The sequence below is a fragment of the Herpailurus yagouaroundi genome, unplaced genomic scaffold, assembly GCF_014898765.1.
Source record: "Herpailurus yagouaroundi ecotype Mexico unplaced genomic scaffold, PumYag 159, whole genome shotgun sequence".
In the NCBI taxonomy this organism is placed as follows: Eukaryota; Metazoa; Chordata; class Mammalia; order Carnivora; family Felidae; genus Herpailurus; species Herpailurus yagouaroundi.
In genome coordinates this window covers 64566539-64586663 of record NW_024412400.1, presented here as the reverse complement: position 1 = coordinate 64586663, position 20125 = coordinate 64566539, and the positions used below count along the sequence as shown (strand labels likewise).

The window sequence follows — 20125 nt, the reverse complement described above, 5'->3', positions numbered from 1 at the left end:
TATGAGATTTCTGAAGAAGTCACTCAGCAAATTTGAAATAGGCTGTTATGAAACCAGATAAGCAGGGCAAAAAAAGCCACCTACTTGCCTGCAGTTATCAGGAAGGGGGAAGACAAAGGATTCAAAGAGAACCAGTTCCCTCGGGGTTTAGTAGTCATCTAAAACTGAAAACTCCTTGCCTTGTCCTTTGTGGGTTCTTCCAGGGCTGGAACACCAGAGATATTCATTAACGAGTCACTGGTGGGGATAAGCTTTGGTGTAATTGCTCAGTTGGCCTTTCCAGGAGTTACTTCTTTCTTGCCTGGCTTTAATGAGCAGTTTTATATACAGATACAGTCTCCAGTAGTCGTAGGATTGATGTCTGGGTCTAATTTAAAATAACCTGAAGTTTTGCTGCTTATCTAAATGAATATTCACAGCAGGAATTCAAGCATGAGTTTACATTGCTAATGTCCTGCAAATCTATTTGTCCAATAACGCTGACTAATTATCCATTCATCTGCACTTGGAGGACCAGTACAAGAAGAGGAGCAGTGAAGTCTTAAAATGATCAAAATTTGAAGCTAAACCTATTGTACCTCCATGAAAATACAAATGGTATTTTTTTTTTAACTGGGAGACATTAAAACACAGGCAATGCATATGGAAATTTGATGACTTGTTAGTGATCAAAGAAAGCTCTTATTCTTTCTTTCCAGTCACTTCCCCAACCTTGGTGACTGGCAGTGAAATGAAAGCACTGTGAATAGCCAACTAGCACAGTTGACCAATGCCTCCTTTTATCTCCCAGCATTAAGATTATGTTGTCCTGTGGGAGTAGGCATCTACATGTGTAGATGATCCGCTAGGGCTCAGTCTGCCCTCAGCCCCACGTTTGTGATGGAGATCATGCAAGGCTATCTGAGTGTGGTTTGTTAATGCGGTCTTCAAACTCGGTTCTTCCTTTGACGGGTGGGGTCTGTCCCCCTTTCCCTTTCAATCTGAATGGGTCTGATGACAGCTTTGTTGTATAAAGTATGGCAGAAGTGACTGCCAGTTTTTTGGGCAAAGGTTTTAAGAGACTTCAGCCTTGACTTCCTGCATATCAGAATACTTGCTCTGGGAGCAGCCAGCTGCCATGTAAGAAGTCCGACTATTCTGAGACTGCCCTGTGGGGAAGAAGTCTAAGATACTTGTTTGGAGAGGTTGTCTGGAGATTGGGATACCAACCAGTGATCTCAGCAAGATGCCAGCATGTGAGGAAAAGCCTTCAGGTGATTTGAGCTTCAGATGGGAAGCAAGAGCCCCTAGAATCATGACAAATAACAAAAAGCTGTTATTTCGAGCCACTAAGTTTTGAAGTCATTGGTTATCTAGCATTAGAGAACCAGAGTCAGGAGGTGTTTATTCTTCACTGTCAGAGGAGAGAATATACTTTGTCCACAACTGTGTATTTCTACAGTCAGATGCTGAGAACCTCTTTAAACTGATGTTATTGGGGTTCTTTTAAGATTCCCAGTGGACCAAAGAACCCTGTATAAATTGCTGCTCTCATCTGGCTTCTGATTTCTCTTTATTTAACTTTGCCTTACCTGTTTGTTACAAAATTGTGAATATAAATTTCCATTCTTCCGGCATGATATCCATGCAAAGCTAGTGCAAAGCACTGGCCAGAAGAAACACTGGGATGGGTGGGAAGAACCTAGAAATTGGCAGAAAGGACAGAGGAAAAATGATTAGAAGTTAGAGAAAACACGGTGTTCGTACTAAGAATGGAGAGAGAAAGGGAAAACTCCATAATCAAAACTCCTGATTATGGTTAGTTAGAATTTGGCATCCTGAATGAGAAGACAGAGTGACTAGGTGCACTGGTGTTTCTCTGAAAGCCACCAGGCACATGTGGTGTGGAGGAGATGGTAGGATGGGGTTCAATCCCAGCCTTCACCTGTCCATCGAGCTCCTCATCTTCTCAACAATGGGGGAAAGGGGGCTATGGTTTGTGTATTTTAAACAGCTTGGAGTTGAAGGCCATGTATATCTGGAGGCTCATGTGGCCCTTCTGTTCACTCAGTGGAGATCCATATCAGGAGAAGAATGTTAGTGCCTTTCAGATTTAGTTTTTAACTTTTTCTTCTCAATAATGGGTGATGGTAGATTGAAGTTGTTTTGTTTCTCCAGATGGAGAAAGTGCTGGGCACTTAGGTACTGAGGATTCTAGGGCAAATTACACCCAGGGGAACGCATGTTCCTTTTTTTCTTGATGCTTGTCTTGTTGTTGTTGTTGTTGTTGTTGTTGTTGTTGTTGTTGTTGTTGTTTTAATCCCGCTACGTGTTTGCTAAATTTTCAATGTGTTTTGGGTTGCGGGTGCAAGGATAAGTAAGAATCAAGTTGCTTACTGCTAATATTTGTCTTTACCCTTTCAGATTCTGGTTTTCTCAAATTTTACCCCAGAGTGTGAGCACAGAGATAAAAGCATTAATTAAATGCACAAAATGAAAATGAAAATAACTATAAAGCACAGTTTAATCCCCCTCAGGGGACACTAATATAAAAGTATATCAACATTTAGCAGTAAGCAGATGGGGTAGAAACTGTCTGAGCGATGCTTCTTACTCTTATTCCATGAAATACAATTTTGAGGGAGGGGTGCTGATTGGCAATAATAACAATATTTCCTAATGTTGGTACATATATGTAATGCTTTCCCATATATCAGCCTTCATCAGTTCATAGCTGAAGAAAATGAGATTTAGAGATGTTTAGTGTCCTGTTCTGCTGGTCTGGGGTTTAGCCATAGGAGAGGTAAGGGGAAGTGAAAGAGGGCTGGTATGTGTTGTCCGAGCCAGAACCTTTAACATTTCATCTCATTATGACAACCCACTGAGGTAGGTACTGTTCTCATTCTCATCTGACTATCAAAGGAACTGAGGCTCGGAGAAATTAAGTAACACAACTGAGGCAGCTGATGAGTGCCATAGCCTGGATTTGATCCATATCTGCCTGCTTTCTGATATCTTCTGCCTCCAAGAGTACAGAATGTCCATCTTCTTCTTTTTCTTTTTTTAATGTTTATTTTTGAGAGAGGGAGAGACAGCATGGGTGGGGGAGAGGCAGAGAGAGAAGGAGACACAGGATCTGAAGCAGGGTCCAGGCTCTGAGCTATCAGCACAGAGCCTGACAAGGGGCTTGAACTCATGAACCGTGAGATCATGACCTGAACTGAAGTTGGACGCTGAACTGACTGAGCCACCCAGGCACCCCCAGCATGTCCACCTTCTGATACCAAGTAAAGGTCCTTAGTGGCAGAATGAATCTGATGGCCATTACCCAAGCCTCCATGCTGTAGGGGCCTTCCTTGACGAGTCTTGGTCCCCACCTTTGTCAAAGCTTCCCTTGGTGGCTAAATGAGCCACTGTGGTCTTTTCCCTTCATCAGAGCTAAAGCTTTCTTCATTAAATAAGATCAGAAAGTTAGGGCTTTCATAAATAAATGATCCACTTTTGCAAAAACTTTCCAAATTGAATGGGGAAAAAAAACCCCTCATGTAATATTTCAGTTCTCTATGTAGACTTTTCCCTCCTTTCTATTTAATGAAGAAATAGAATTTATACCAGGTACAGAACATAAACGTAATGTGAGAGATATTATGTTTACTTTACCCCGTTTTTTGGAAGAAGCTGCCACCGAGATGATTTTTATGGAAATTATATCTTGTTATGATTCCCATCATACTGTTATGATTTTCTCTTTTATCTTTAGCCTTTTATGGGCTTGGTTATATCAGGATGTGTGCTTCAGAGTAGGTGTGTCATTCACTGCGGGTTATGAAAGCTGACTCAGAACCGTAATTACTGAAGGGATTGGAGACAGGAAGCAGCCATGAGGCACCTGGACTCCTTCCTTTCTGGACTATTGATGAGGCTACAGCAGATGCTCGGATGAGCCTAATGTGGTAGATAGGCACAGCTCACAGCTCTTAGATTCTCATGTGTGTTCCATAGTGGGACATCCCCGTGTTTCCTCATGCATACTTAGGGAAGTCCAGCCCGTAGCCAGAGCTTCAAAACACTCGCTAGATGAAAGTTAGAAACATTAAACTCTTGGATGTTCCTGTTCCGCTGGAAAACGGAGGTATAGGCTCTGTTATTCCAGTAGAGTATTTACCCAGTGCCGATTTGCAGAGGGTAGGTGGCTGCTTCGTTGCGTACCTGGCTCTCCCTGCCAGTGTGGAACAGGGGAGGGCGAATATTTGCCTCCCAGACTGTTTAAAGTGCCACAAAGCCAATGAAAATTGCTATTTCAATAATGGTGGCCGACTGTCCCCCCAGCCCCACTCCATTTTAAATGAGAGAAAATGGACCCCAGCAACAAGGCGGTTTTCATTTTACAAGCAGAAGAGTTTCTAAATTTGCAACAGATAACTCTGGAAAGTTACTGGAATCTTAGCAGTACTGAAGGTCGTCTAGAGAGATGCTTGCTTTCTTTTTATGACACTCCTGCCAAGATCCTCATCATCCCCTGTGCCCACCTCCCTCCCCTTCCACACTGACTGCTGTAAGAGCCGCCCTCGTTCTCTTTTACTTCTTTCTCCCACTTTCTTTGGCTCAACAGCCATTTCTGCTTTTCCTTCCCCTCTTTTACACACTACATACCAGTGGAGATCCCCTTCCAGTCCCCATCCCCTTCTAACTCCTCCTGACCTTTCCTCTCCTGCCCACTACTGGAAGGGCCTCTTCCTGTGTTCTTCTATCTCTACCCACTTCCGCCCCCTAAACTAAGCTCAGCTGGAAGGGCCTCCTCCACTTCTGCCTTCTTCCTCCTTTCTTCTAGGCTTAGTCTTATGGGATCTATTATGATCCCTACAACCAATTACTAAGCTTGCTATTTCAGGTATTCAGTATTGACCCAGTGAACTGAAGAATATCACACTTCCGTGTGCCTGTTTGCCATCTGTAAAATGGGAACATGGTCTCTTGCTCTGGCTGGTTAACTTGGGGGATCTTTTCTTGCCTTTGGACCATGTTTGCTCTCGGTATGTGGAGTGTCTGCTGCACACCGCAGAACTCTGGGTTCTTCTCAGTCCCTGATGCTGTGTTGATCTGGCTCCAGAGCCCTGCCAGGCAACTCCTGGAATGCACACTGGCATCAGATTTCTGTCATCTAGGAAGACGGTGTAGTGGAGTAACCATAAGGCTCTGCGATTAATGAATGTCTAGTAGCAGCAGGGACCATCACCGAACCAGTAGCAAGTAGACGCTGTGCTTTTTCTTCTAGCTCTTCTTTGGTCATGGGTTATTGACAACGTAATTATTAACTCGGTTGTGTGTTGTAATCCTGGTTTTATAGGCCCACGTGTACCCATCCGCCTATACTGTGGCATGAAACATAAATTATGATGAAGTTTAGGCCACACAGAGTTTTCCTAACTGCCTTTTCTCCAGCCCTTTCTTTCTTACCTCTGTAGAGCTCTGGTTCTTCTGAGGAGTCAGACAATGATTTCTTTGGCTACAGCTCAGGTTTTTCCTTAATTTCTCACTTGCCTTCCACCTGGTTTGGATTTTCAGGCATGAGCACGACCCTCTCTGTTAAAGTGTTTGATAACTGTGAATTTTTAATTTAAGTAGTATTTCCTAGTAGGACATCATACTCTTATTTCTAGAGAGTAAACTTGGCTAACAAATAGAGTTTTGAGATTCTCTGTCGAAATTGTGGAGGAGAAAACATCTTCTGCATTGGTTATCCATCGTGACCATTATAACCTGCTACAGGGAGTAGAATAGAGTCAGCTGCTCCACCTCTATTTTGAAATTGTTTGAATTAAGTCAGACTGCTGTCTGCCTCTATTTTGTTGCATTCTTTTGCCCTATTGGTGTTAGGTAATTCTTTGTGCATTTGCGTACTTAGTCTTTTCAAGGTATACATTGGTAAAGAAAGGGTAGAAAAATTATAAATCCTTCATGTCGTCCAAATAAGATGTCCAAGAGTCTTATTTATTTCTGAGTTATTTCGTTGTCACAGAAGTATTATTGGAGTAGAAAATCGGTAACTTACTATCTGCCTGCTGCTTGAGTAGTTAAAATACTGGGTAATTTGACTAGCTGCATGATTGGTTCTTTTATTTCTTTTCTTTTCTTTTCTTTTCTTTTCTTTTCTTTTCTTTTCTTTGCTTTTTTTAAATTAAAAAAAAATTTTTTTTAACGTTTTATTTATTTTTGAGACAGGGAGAGACAGAGCATGAACAGGGGAGGGTCAGAGAGAGGGAGACACAGAATCTGAAACAGGCTCCAGGCTCTGAGCTGTCAGCACAGAGCCCGACGCGGGGCTCGAACTCACGGACTGAGAGATCATGACCTGAGCCAAAGTTGGACGCTTAACCAACTGAGCCACCCAGGCTCCCCTTTTCTTTTCTTTTTAAGATTTTCTTATTTTTAACTAATGTCAACATGGGGCTCGAACCCACACAACCTCAAGATCAAGAGTCACATGCTCAACCAACTGAGCCTGCCAGGTGCCCCTACATGATTGTTTCTATTCTGTGAAATCGCTTTTACAAATCAACCAACATTTAATGAGGGATACTGATTTAAATGTTATTTTACAAAGCTAAAAGAGAATGTCTCATTGCTTATCTAAAGCATCCCATCTACCAATTTTTCTTGTGATTTATTTTTAAGTTTAATTGATTAGAAGTTTTCTCTTCAGAGCTAGACTGCCGGCATTCAAATCCCACCCTTATTAATGTGTGACCTTTGACACACAGTGCTTCCTCCTTTCTCTACCTCCGTTTCCTCATCTGTAAAACGGAATAATGGCTGCACCTACCTCTATCACCTTTGCAAACTTATAAAGTCAGCTTTATTGAGTTTCAAGTCAGACCATTCTGAGGACCATTCTTTCTGCCTTAACTATTGCAAAAGAAGATGCTACATTTCACATTTATAATTACTGAGTTAAAGGTTTGAATTGAGTCAGTGTGTTCCTGGCTTGGCAGAGAGGAAATACTATCTAGAGTGAGAAGAAAAAACTGCCAGAGCCTGGCAACCAAAAGTTCTGGTTTCTACCCCAAGTTCTGTCAATTATGAGCTTGGAAAAATTGCTTAACTACTCTAAGCCTTTGACTCCCTGCCTGTGAAAATGGGGAAAATAATCTTTTCCTTGCCAAACTCACAGGACTCTTAAGAGATTGAATTAGCATAATCAATGAGAGAATATATATAAACTTAAAAAAAAATAAACTGTGCGTTCTGTGAAGTTGGTTTGACTGAAAGCTGGCAGGGATTCTAGATTCCTCAGATTTTCTTTAGATCAGTTTTTTTTTTTTTTTAACTCAAGGCACAGCTATTTTTAGTAACAGCCAAACATTTGTAAGATGAGATTGCTCATGATTTCTTAACGAATGTGTTATGAAAATTCATTAAATTAATTAACTGATGAAAATTAGTTGCAGTGATGGGAAAAAAGTTGGCAAGTTTTAGTTTTAATTCTTTTTACTTATTGCTTCCAGTGGTTCTCAGTCAGGGGTAGAGGTTTCTGGAAATGTAGGGTGCTGGGGCAGGCATTTTTGGTTGTCACAATAAATGAGGAGTCAGAATGGCATTCGGTGGGCAGGGACGAGGGATGCTAAACCCTTTGCAATGAGCAGAGCAGCCTAGCTTAACAAAGAATTACTGTACTCAGGGGGCGCCTGGGTGGCTCAGTCAGTTAAGCCTCCAACTCTTCGTTCCAGCTCAGGTCATAATCCCCCAGCTCGTGAGTTTGAGCCCCGCATCAGGCTCAGTGCTGCCAGTGCAGACCCTGCTTGGGGTTCTCTCTCTTTCTCTCTCTCTGTTCCTCCCCTGCTCACACACTCTCTCTCTTTCTCAAAATAAATAAAAAATTTTTTAAAGAATTACTCTGTGCACAATTCTAATAGTGCCCCCATGAAAAACAACTTGTTACTAGATTTCTATACACGCACATAGGTCATACTATGGGTACATAGCCACTATTACTTGTATAGAAAACAAGTGGCTATATTTCATGTTTTGATAAATTGGAAATGCTTCTTCCCACTTCTTTTCTACATCGATTTCATTTTCAAGGCTGTAGCCATGTCCTGTGACCTTTTGTCATTGATTCTCTGTAGATGTGTGTGATATAGAAAGCCAGGTGTAGGTCAAGAGTTGTTGCTGTGAAAAACCAGAACAAGTAACACCTCTCACTGGCCATCAATTTCATAGGATGCAACATTCTTTTTTATTTTTTTGGTCTTTAGTGTTTGTTTTCTTTTTATTTATTTTTTGAATAGGTAATACGTGGACTTGGCTCAAAAGTTAAAGCAACATAAAAGGTATACCTTCAAAAGTCTCATTCCAGGGGCTCCTGGGTAGCTCAGTCGGTTAAGTGTCCGACTTTGGCTCAAGTCATGATCTCATGGTTCATGGGTTCAAGCCCCGTGTTGGGCTCTGTGCTGACAGCTCAAAGCCTGGAGCCTGCTTTGGATTCTGTGTCTCCCTCTCTCTCTACCCTTCCCCTGCTCTTGCTTTGTCTCTCTCTTCCAAAAATAAAGAAACATTTAAAAAAGCCTCACTCTTGTGCTTGTCCTAATCTATTCATGTCCCTCTGCCGCCTGTAAGTAGCCATTTTCATGAATTTCTTACCGGGCTTCTCTTGTTTCTTTATGTCAGGAATGGGTATAGAGAGTAATGCCCTCCCTTTTGTAATGCAAAGCTCTTGTGTGTCTGATTGGTATCTCATGTACTCATCGTCGCCAGTGTATCCCTACACTCTTGCCCTGTGTATGAACTGCCCTCTCACCATATATTTAGCTGCAGCAGGTATTCCGCTTGGAGTCATTTCTCCTGGAGCCTCTGATCACTCCGGGTGGTCTTGGCCTGTGCCCTTGGCCAATCCTGGGCTTCCCTTCACTGCCATCCTTTGCCTCTCTGAGTCAGATCTTTCCTGGATCCCATATCCTCTCTTTCTTAGTTTACTCCCTTATCATCAAGGAACACACCTTTCAGTAGCTTTCGGAGAATGGGCATTGCGTGTCTGAACATGTCATTATCATGTTCTCATGACTTTTTTTTTTTTTTTGGATAGTTTTCTTTGGTAAAGCATTCTAGGTTGGAAATTATACTTTATGTGTAGAGGAGTGATCATCTCAGTCATGTATAATGAGTGATTTCATTTCCTCCAAAAGGTAGAAACATTAATAAATTTGAACTGGATATGTTTCAAGGTGATTCTACCTACTGTGGAGCAATCAGGACTACTAAACAATATAGAAAAATATTCTGGATTTTGGAGAGCTATGCTTTAATCCTGCTGCTACCTAGTCTCTTGTACCAGGAATTAAGAGCGTTTTTGAAGATGAGGGAAGGATATTTTTTAAACAGATGACTAAGTGTTGTTGTAAAGAGAGTATTATAGGCATTGTTCCCTGTATTACTGTCAATATATAAAGGAAGAAATGTTTATATTTCAGTAACAACATTACCGGCATTTTCCCTTACTACTGAAAACTGTGAGTTATGGTGTGGGTCCTATTCTTCTCTTTGCATTCACTGCTAGGTGATTCACAGCCAAATTTTATGCCCACCACTGGCATCAAGAAAAAGGACTGGTTAGCATGTCCTTTCATTTCCATTGGGCAACAAGTATATATTCCCCTACCCTTTAGTTTTCTTTACACTGATTGCCTCACTTTCTTTTCTTAATTTTGTTCAGTATGTGTCTTTGACAACCTCCACAAATCCTTTTGAAATGAGGTGGGGGCAGCAATAACGGAATACACAGGTCCAGCCTCATGTGGACTTTCTAAAAACAGCATTATTTACCATTCAATTTTTAAAGTCTTTTGTGCTGCCATATTCGTGGTAGAAATGGTACCAGTTATCTTTAGTCATTATCACAAGAATGCTGAACCACTAACTATTCAAAAGTAAGTATAAATGGAAACCTATACAAATACATGGTCATTAACATCTCTTGTTTGAAGGGTTTAACACCCCACATAGTTTGTGAATTTTCCTGTTAATTGAGAAGTAACTGCTGACTTACATTTTACAGGTGCCTAAGAAACAGGGATCCCTATGCCTGGTTCCAGGAGTAAATAACAACAGCAGTAGCAACAATGACAATAACAGCTAGCATTTATTGAACTCTTGTTTTGTGTGAGACACTGGGCTACATTTAAATGCATTATGTAATTCTTCCAACAGCCCTATGAAGTTGATATGAAATTGCTTCTTTGCTCTTTTATGTCAATTCCCCATGGAGCCCCACATTTAGATTCATCTGACCATCTCCTTCTCATTGGGCCTTTGCATTGCTGAGCCCTCCTGGGGAAAACACTTCCATGGTGTTTATTAGTGCTCCTGGACATTCTGTAAGATGGCTGTTCCTGCTTCCTGCTCCCAGATGCCTTGCTCTGAGCCATACCCGGGGGCCATGCTAAGACTTCACTGCTCCACTCACCCCCTGCCTTCTTTCTCTGCCTGGCCTACGTCTTGTGTTGACAGAACTTTGAACTCTTTCTTCCTTCAATTTCCTGCCCTTACACCTATGGACATGTTTCCCTCAGAACTCACCCTCTCCTCTTTCCCCATCAGTGTGCATCAGAATCACATTGGAACTTTAGAAAATTATCAGCTTGCTCCCCGTCGTTTAAGAGGATAGTACAGCAGGTGGGATCCAGCTGTGTGGGGGTTGTAAAATCTTCTCAGGAGATTCTGATGGGCTCCCTGGGTAAGAATCACCGGGTTGAGCCCTGGAAGACAAAGTGCCTCTTTTGCTCAAGAGTGATCTCTCACTAGGCTCTGGTTCTTAGCCCTTCTTTTTTTTTTTTTCTTCTAGGGCTAGACCTGCTCCACCATTATTCCCCTTTGTCTTGAATATTCCTTGGTCTTCCTTTCTTTGCTTCCCTCACTGTAGCTTCAAACACAGATTTGGATTCTTCTCTTGATCTTGTGATCACTGGCCTATGTTTCTCCTGCCATTCTTAGACAAGCCTCATAAAGAATAGTTCATAGTTTTTGCCCTATGTGATTCAGACTTTGGTTCTGCCCAAATCGCTCTGGTAAAGATCATCAGTGCTCACTAGAAGCCAAATCCAAAGAGTGGTTTTAGGCTCTGTCTCATCTCAGCTTCTTCGAGGCATATGATGCTCAGGAGACTCTTCCATTGCCTTCTTTGACACCATCCACTCCTTCTGTTCATCAATCTCTTCCACATCCTGGGTGTTTCTACAAATTTTTTCAGCAACATTGGGAATAAAATAGAATTTTACTTGTTTTTAGAAAACGGAGTAGTAGGAGAGTATAGATGGAGAAGAAATGTCTTCCTGGCAGTGATCTGAATCTAGCATTTTCTCTGAGGAAAATGAGAACTTCAAAGGAAGAATTTGGTGTGATTTCTTAAAACCTCTATATATCTCTAAATATGAAACTAAAAGCAAACTTATAATTTTAAGTCTTTGGTTTAGTCCGAAGATGGAAAGTGAGCTGTGGGTCCAGAGTATGGTTTCCACCAATTCAAGAAAACCTGTCAATACTTGGATCCACTTTTGAGTCTGGTAAGCTTACCGGAAGCTAAGTCAGAACTTGGCCATCCTTGTGTACATATTCCTGGGAGAGCTTTACTATTTACGTATCCTGTGGCACTGACAACAGACCTATTTCCAGAACCTGACTGGACAATTATGTGCTCCCCAGAGCAGGACAACCCATCAATCAGCATTCTTCACTTCCTTCTGCTTTCTTTTTTTTTTCTTCATTCTATCTTACCTCAACTCCCCCACTTCATGCAAAAGTAAAGCATGCTTGGTATAGGAAACATGGAAAATACTGAAGAAGAATGGAGAACACAACAAAGTTTATTATCACCTGTTACTCCATCATTCAGATATAGACACCACTAAACATGTTAGTACATTTCCTCTCAGTCTTCTTATGCAGACATTCATATACAGGTTTCTATTAATTAAATTGGATAAAACTGTATGTAGTGTTGTTTATTCTGTACTTTCTGGCAGTGATCTTTATTCTGTCATGAAAAATTCTTATCAACATGATTTTTTTTTTAATTTTTTTTTCAACGTTTATTTATTTTTGGGACAGAGAAAGACAGAGCATGAACGGGGGAGGGGCAGAGAGAGAGGGAGACACAGAATCAGAAACAGGCTCCAGGCTCTGAGCCATCAGCCCAGAGCCCGACGCGGGGCTCGAACTCACGGACCGCGAGATCGTGACCTGGCTGAAGTCGGACGCTTAACCGACTGCGCCACCCAGGCGCCCCTCAACATGATTTTTTTAATGGCTGCCTAGTAGTCTAACATTGAGATGTTCATAATTTATTTAACCAGTCCCCTGTTGTTGAACATTTAGGCCATTTCCAATTTGTGCTCTTATAAATAATGCTACATTTAATAATCTTGAACATAATTGCTCATGCATTGCTGATTATTTCTTTAGGACATATTTCTAGATGCTGAATGTTGCTGGATTTCAGAGTGAGACCAGCACTCTTGCGATTGATTGGCCTCCAGCTAAACCAGCCTCCAAGAGGGAGGGAGGCTCAGGGGCCGAGGGAATTTGCCTACTGCTGTTCACATCTGCTTGAGATCTTCTAGATTGCATGCTGGCTTTCAGAAGGAGGCTTTAAAGAATTTCTTTAGGAATCCATAAATGGCAAGCACTGCCACAAGTGAAATTGAACACATACGCTTCAGAATAAATCCCTATTGGCTAGAGACTGGTTTTGAATTCTGTCTTCTCTGCATGTTTTGGATGAGTTCTAAATTATTTCAGAGAACAGCAGCGGAGCACCTACTATTTGTCAGGCACTCTGCTTACTTCCGGGGATACAGATGAAAATAAGCCTTCAATGGGTTGACTTGCAGTGTAGGAGGCAGATAAGGAGAAGGTTTATGTGGGTGAGAATTTCCCTAAGGGCACAGGAAAGAGTCTCCAATTCTTCAGGCTAAGGGCTGCACAGATGATGTCTGAGTGGAATCTTGAAGAACAAGAACTATCTATTTATTTATGTTTATGTATTTATCTTGAGAGAGAGTGCGTGCTTGTGGAGGGGAGAAGTGGGAAGGGACAGAGAGAGAGGGAGAGAGAATCCCCAGCAAGCTCTGCACTGTCAGCGCAGAGCCCCATGCAGGGCTCGACCCCACGAACTGCGAATCACGACCTGAGCCGAAATCAAAAGTCGAGTCGTACACTTAATCCACTGAGCCACCCAGGCGACCCAGAACTATTTATTTTTGCAGAGAAGTGAGGGTGTTCTGGGAGGAGGGAATGACATGTGCAGAAGCTTGGAGTTGTGATGGTGACTTGACAAGTCCAGGAAATCATGGAAACCTTCCCATAAGTGGTGTCTGGGCAGAACTTCCCAACCTCAGTGCCACACAAGGTAACACATCTGCATAGACAGTGACTCTGTCAGTCCTAGGGCCTGAATCCCTAGGCCCTGGGCAGGTTCATCCTTTACCTCAGTGTGCCATATGAAAAAGTCAGGTAACACTGGCTTGGGCACATGGCAGAAGGATAATGGCCAAGAAGGTGGAAAGTTGGGCTGGGTGCAGGTTGTGAAGGTCTGTGTGGGCCCCGCAACGGGGAATCTGGATTCCGTCATCAGCTATTTAGGGACAGTCCTTCTATTACAGACTACTGTGCAAGGAGAAGATATAGGTCCTCGAGTTGCATACAGAGACACATGCAGCTGGCTTACAATTTTGCAATCTTAACAATTCCACAGTATGCATTCTTTCCCCCTAGATAACAATTTGATGCTATTAGCTCTGCACACTGACCTGTTTCACACCTCTTTGGGGAAAATACAGCAATGTTGGAATTACACAGTGGAAACTTGCTGTCGTGAAGTCTGTTTTGAGCTGGCACAAGGTGACAGTCTAAGGAGGACTGATTTGAAAAGTGCTAATAGTAAAGCATCAGTTATTTTGGTGTCTCCAAAAGTTCTGTGCTATTTACTGTGACTGGTGTGAAAAGAATCAGTAAATGAGAAAATTGTGTTTGGGCCAACATCAATTCAGCCTCCACGTATTGCCACTGTATTTTCTCCTTCCAGCACTTCCAGCTCTACACATATCACTTCATCTCTAAGATCTAAGAATTCTGCAGCAGCAAGGTTAAGAAAAAAAAATGTTAGGATGCCTAAAGAGGTATTAGGACACGCTTTGCTTTACTATTTTTGTGTCTTGTAAATGTTGTAGATCTTGACCATAGAACTAAGCAGGAAAGAAAAAAAAGTGTTTATGTTGTGTTATAGGAATAGTCCTTGTTTCATTGAGAAGTTACATACTGATGTCTCATGTGTATGGATTGTCTGAATGTATTTGGATTTTAAGAAAGTAAACAAGCCTTTGCGTATGTATTTTCTATGAAATATAAATATATTACAGTGATATTCTGTTTCAAAGGTAAATACAGTTTTTAAATATATTATCATTTTGCAAGTCCATTTGTTTGCAAGGAGGAGTTAATTTTTTTTTAATTCTTTTAAGCTGAAGTGTAGTTGACACCAGGAGGAATTTTATTTTATTTTCTCTTTGTTCTTAACTAATGGGACTTCAAGATTAGGGGGACATAGGGTTCACATGAGTAGCTGAACAGTGAGCATATTTTCCTGCCAGTTACCATGGGGTATTTAAGAACCTTGTTTCCTGAAGCCCACCCCACATTTTTCTGAGCAATGGTATAACATGAGTCAGAGACACTCAGAAATACCATATTAAAATTCAGAGACATTTCTGTGTTGTCCAACTTCTTAACCCCCTCCGCATACTAACAGAAAGGTAAGTAATGTACTTTTTGGTCTGTCACCTCTCTCTGTCCATCAATCCAGCCATAACTAATAACAGCGGAGTTCGGCAGACCGTGGAAAACAAGGCAGGCATTCAGTAGGAAAATCACAGACAGATGCCCTTAGCACTCTTGTATCGAAGGCTTTAGAGACTGACACGTCAGACCTGCAGTGATTCGTGAGGGTGTGAATAGACTTACCAGATGTCACATTTCAGAGGTTCTCAGATGAAGTTTCTGTTCCTTAATCTCTTTCTTGCCACCCCTTGCCCACTTTCTGGTCATCTTGTGATATCGACATATTCCTGGCAATTCAGACTCTTGGTGGGAAGCAGGTTTATCTTAATTTTTATAAACATACTTGCTGGAAAGTAAGTCTGAAAAAAAGCCTATGCCTAATGGATTGATATTTCTTTAAGTCTTCCGTATTGGTCTATTTATATATTCTACCTTTAATGATATCATCATTGGACTTACAATCCACAAAAATAATGGATTGAGTCTAAAGAAAAATGTTTTAAAAATGGCCTTCTGAAAGTCAAATTAGTCAATCAACAATGGTCAGGAAGTGGGGACACCTTGATTCTATTAAGTCTTCTTTTCTTCTTGCTACTGGCTGTCTTTAACAGCTAGAAAATTTCAATTCTTATAAGATGGTATCTGCCCATCTATGAATAATTGATATGTAACTATTTATAAGGTAGATGAGGAGTTGCCCTGGCACTGAGGGTCTACCTGTGGTGGAATTGGTTGATCTAGCATCGTAAATCATTAATAAACTTTTATCTTTTTGTCTTCTGAGAATCAGCATAAAAGCTGGTGAACCCAGTTCTTCAAAAGTTTAAACAGAGTTACCATATGACTGGGAAGTTCCATTCTTAGGTATTATATGCCCAAGAGAAGTGAAAACATACATCTATTCAAAAGTTGTACATGAATGCGAGCAGCATTATCCATAATAGCCAAAAGGTGGAAACAACCCAGATGTCCATGAGTTGGTGAGTGGATAAACAAAATTGGTATCTCCATGTAATAGAATATTATTCTGCCACAAAAAGGAATGAAATACTGATACATGCCACGACATGGCTGGACCTTGAAAACATTATGCTAAGTAAAAGAAGCCTGTCACGAAAGGTCACATATTGGATGATTTCATTCATATGGAATGTCCACAACAGGAGAATGTGCAGGGGCAGAAAGTAGATTAGTGGTTGCTTAGAGCTGAGGATGGGGAGATGAGGGGGTGGTAGCCAAAAGGTATAGGGTTTCTTTTTGCAGTGGTGAAAATAGTCTAAAATTTACCACAGTGATGGTTCCACATATCTGTGAATGTACGACAAACCAGTGAATTGTATATGTTAAATGGTGTTTTATGGTTTGCAAATTATATCTTAATCAAGTTGTTTTTAAAAAAGCAAGAAATGGTAAATGTGAGAAACATAATGTTAAAGGTAGCAGTTGCCCTGGGAAGTGGGAGGGAGGGTTTACCAGGGAGGGGCGTGGGGCATCCAGATGATTTAGAGATGGTGGTAATGTTCTGTTTCCTAAACTGGGTGGTGAGTACATGGATATTCACTGTGTCTAATTTATTATAATTTTTATATACACTGCACACATATATCATAAGCACTCTTGGTATCTATGATGTATTTCATGAATAAAAGGAAATCTGTGATCCAAAAAAAAAAAAAAAAGCTAGTGAATCATGGAAACAATCTCTTTTCAGTATCTAATTTTTAAAAATCAAATGTCATTCCATGGATACTTATTGCTTTGTCTCATTATCGTCATTACTATCACCAATTTTCTAGTATCTCTTGAGTGCCTGTGTACATCCCGAGTGCTCTATGCAATATAAAGGAGCATATAACGTGGTCTCTGTGTTTGGAGAAGGGATATTAGTAAGAGTTGTAATAATTGTGATCATTCATTAGGGGCCTGTTAAATGCCAAGCACTGTTGGAGGTGATTTATGTGCAATCTTTTAAAGTTTAATTCCTATAATGACACTGTGATATGTGTATGATAATTCCGATTTTACTGATGACAAAACTAAGGCTTGGGGCAATTACGTGTTCAGAATCACAGAGCGAGTTAGTAAGGGATAGATTTAGAATTTCAACCCAGAATTTCATATCAGAGTCTATACTCTTCCTGACCATGTCATGTTAGCATTTGCTTTACCAGTATTTTGTGAACTTCTAAAACCCATACCCCCTTTGATAAACTTTATAAAAAGATCCTATCGTCTCTTCAATTGAGAATCACGCTCTTTATCTTTCATGATCTGCTAAGATCACTTTATCAAGCCGTATATTCTTCAGTTTGTAATGAGCAGAGTATTTGTTTTCCAGGTATAAAATTACACTGGATATGCATTTTCAAATGACATATTTCTTCTGGAGTTTGGACATGCTCTCCCCTCAACACACAACCTTGAGAATCTTGAGAGCTAGGCTGTTTTGCCAATCTGAGAATCCATTTTCAAAAACAGTGTTGGATCAATGCTAGCTGAGCAGCATAGCAGGTAGCTTTCACTGGAATATAAATAACAGAATTGTAGATAGAAGGGCACTTAGAGACCATCAGTATAGGAGTGTCATTTTTCAGACAAGGGGGACCTGAGCTTAAGAGTAACCAAGAAGACATGAAACCCTATCTGATCGCTGATGACCTCTAAAAGTCATGAACTTTGTGAATTTGTGAGTCATCTCATGAACCAAAGAAGAGAAATGTCATGAGGTTTGTTCACCCATCTGTTCATTAATTATGCTCTGATCTCCAACTCCATGCTGGGCTGTGTCCCAGTGTCCCAAGGGCTTTGCATTAGAAATGTGCAGGATGTAGTCTACCTTTGCAGAAGTCATGGTCTTTTGGAGGATAGAGGTAAAGAGGCCCAAATTAGAGTGATAATACTATAAAATATAGGTGGGACACCTGTTTCAACCTTGGTGGGGGAGTTACGATGTCAGAGAAAGAGATTTCCAGTAGTCAATACTTGAGATGAATCCCAAAAGTTAACATGGAGTTGAGAGAAATGTGGTATATTAAGAGAAGTGCTTATCATTTGGCAGAAGGCACAAGGAGATGATGCTGAGAAAAGTAGTCCTGGGACATGTCATGAACGCCTCTCACTCCCTCCTTACCCACAGGTAAAGGGAATTCATTGGCTCATTCAAAACAGGGGGAAGGGTGACATGATCAGATTTGCTGTAGAGATTTCTCTGGTAGCACTATCCAAGGATGCACTGGGGAGGAAAGGACAAAGTCAAGGGGAAAGATGGTTTTTCTCAGTTGAGAGGTATGAAGCAGTCCCTGTGTGGCACACAGAATCAATTGTAACATGCTATTTTATGTACCAAAAGAAGGAAACTGGTATCTTAATTTTCAGCTGTATCTCAATTCCAGAAATGTTAAAATATGGAAAAAAATGTGTATTTTAGAATTGCTGAAATGCAGTTGTCAAAGAATGAGTGCATGAATCTTTTCTGCTGTTTTCCTGTGTAGACTTTGAAGGGAATAAATACCTGAGAAATGAACATTACACTCGATTTCTAAGTTGTGCGGCTTCCCTTAGTTAACACTTCACTCAGTTGAGATTACGAAAGAAGCGACTGATTGTTTTCCTTGAACACTTGTTCTTTTGTGGGTGTAACGATCCCTCTCCATAGAATTTTTGGGAAAAAAGATTTCAGAAGTGGCTGAATCAGGAAGCTGCTCTATGGGGGTGACATTATTCTATTTAGATTTCAGGTGAAAGTGTGGAGGCTGTGCTTGTGGACCTAATGCTGACCCCCTATGGGACCATGCTGTAACTCAAGAGGCGGGGTTTAAAACTCAGTGTTAAAGTCGGGGCTTGATTGAAAAGAAATACCCCGGGATAATTTACAGTTCTGCCCTCGGGGGCACTCCTGAAGGGAAATTGCTGTTTGCCTGCTTAGTTTACGTGTCTGGTGATTGCTCTCTCCTGCTGCAGCTGGGTATTTCCTGATCCTCAGGCCTGCCCTGTCTGTTCTTCCCCCACATTTGCTCAGTGGGATTCCAGCCAGGAATGTCTAAGAGACAAGGGCAGCTGGGTCTGCACTGACCTCGAGATTGCATTTTGCTGCTGCGGCTGTTTTGCTTCAGTTCACACCATTTGGGGGCACTTCTACAGGCAGAATGCAGCAAGGACCAAACTTAGATATATTCTTCACATTCTCCATGTGTTTGTACTTGTGTAATGAACAGGGTGCCCTGAACTAGGAGAGAGGGTTGAAAGCTCTGTCTGCCCCTAGACACATCAATAAAGTGTCCCTCTTAGGGTGGTTCTTAGAAATGTGACTTATATGGGCATGTTACATTGTGTCGAAGGGAGAAAGCCATTGTCTTTATTTGCAAAATAAGATAGAAACAGACTAGGATGGTTATTTTTGTGCCTGGTAAAATGGTTGAAAGTTTCCTTTCTTTCTTTTTAAAAATTTTTTATTCATGCTTATTTATTTTTGAGAGAGAGAGCGAGCGAGCAAGCAGGGGAAGGACAGAGAGAGAGGTAGACAGAATCCGAAGCGGGCTCCAGGCTCTGAGCTGTCAGCACGGAGCCCGACCCAGGGCTTCAACTCACAAACAGTGAGATTGTGACCTGAACCGAAGTTGGACACTCAACCAACTGAGCCACACAGGCACCCCCAAATTTTCTTTTCTTAATAGACAAAAGAATGCATTTGAAAGGTCCTTGTGTATGATAATTGATTTTTTTTTTTTTATGCGTACAAGTTAGAATCAAGACTGATGGTCTTTGGGCAGATCAAGGATGTGCAGTTTTCATATGCTGAATTGCTGCATGTTCATTATGTCACTATGCCTTTCTCTTAGGTGGGACCCTAAGATTTTGGGGATTTCTGTCATTTGCTTTTGTCTGGTTGTGTTGACTCCGGGCCTCCTCCCCTTTCTCATAGCCACCAGTTTGGCTATTGTGACAATTTAGAGAACTGTGGATGCTAGAACTTGCTTGAAACACCCAGCTGTCCATCAGTCTCTTCATGTATCCTTTGCCCTGCCCCTGTCCTGACCTTCCCTGCCCAATTTTTAGTCCTTGTGCTGTGTGACTCCTACCATTTACATTTGTGTAAATGCCACTTTTCAACATCTGGGCACAAACTTAGGTCCCTAAACAAAATATTCCTTTTTTTCTTACCTATTAGAAATAATTTCTCCCTTCTCTGAACTGCCAAGGCTTCATTTGTGCTTGTTTGGGTGCTTAAGTATTTGTTAACTTGTGTCACAGATACAGGCATTAATTTTTCCTAAAAACCGGACATTCTGCTTAAGAAGCTACCTGGGGCAGATTGGTTTGG

At 41.2% G+C, this 20125-nt stretch overlaps 1 protein-coding gene across 10 annotated transcripts in view; it reads left to right on the top strand.

The window, feature by feature from the left end:
* TNIK (TRAF2 and NCK interacting kinase) overlaps window positions 1-20125 on the top strand; it is a 399001-nt gene that overhangs the window by 42970 nt on the left and 335906 nt on the right. The gene's annotated exons all lie outside the window — the stretch shown is intronic.